Below are 509 nucleotides of genomic sequence, written 5' to 3' on the forward strand. Positions count from 1 at the left end.
TTTGCGCGTGTGGTGGTTTTTGCTTACTCAGAAAGATATAAATGGATCAGTGCCTGTCCTCGTATGATTGATCAGTTGCCTTTTCCCCAGACCCTGACCATTTCACGCTTTCTTTAACCACAGACCCCCAATGGACACACGTCGCCTCAGAATGATCAGAATGATCTCATGTTCATGATATTAACTCATTTGAAAATGCAGTATATGGACGCATGTTTTTTTCAGTCAGATCCACCTTGCTTTTCTATACATCCAATAAACAATTAGGTGGGTCCAGAAATAAATCATTTATTTATTATATTTTAATTTAAAAGGACTCTTTTCGTGACATTTTCTTTTTTATGATGAGCCCCAAATTCTTGGAAATATTTTATTTTATTTTATTTTATTTTATTTTATTTTATTTTATTTTATTTTATTTTATTTTATTTTATTTTATTTTATTTTATTTTATTTTATTTTATTTTATTTTATTTAAAATTAATTGATTTATTTCGTTTTTTGCCTAT

The sequence above is a fragment of the Pseudorasbora parva genome, chromosome 18, assembly GCF_024679245.1.
Source record: "Pseudorasbora parva isolate DD20220531a chromosome 18, ASM2467924v1, whole genome shotgun sequence".
In the NCBI taxonomy this organism is placed as follows: Eukaryota; Metazoa; Chordata; class Actinopteri; order Cypriniformes; family Gobionidae; genus Pseudorasbora; species Pseudorasbora parva.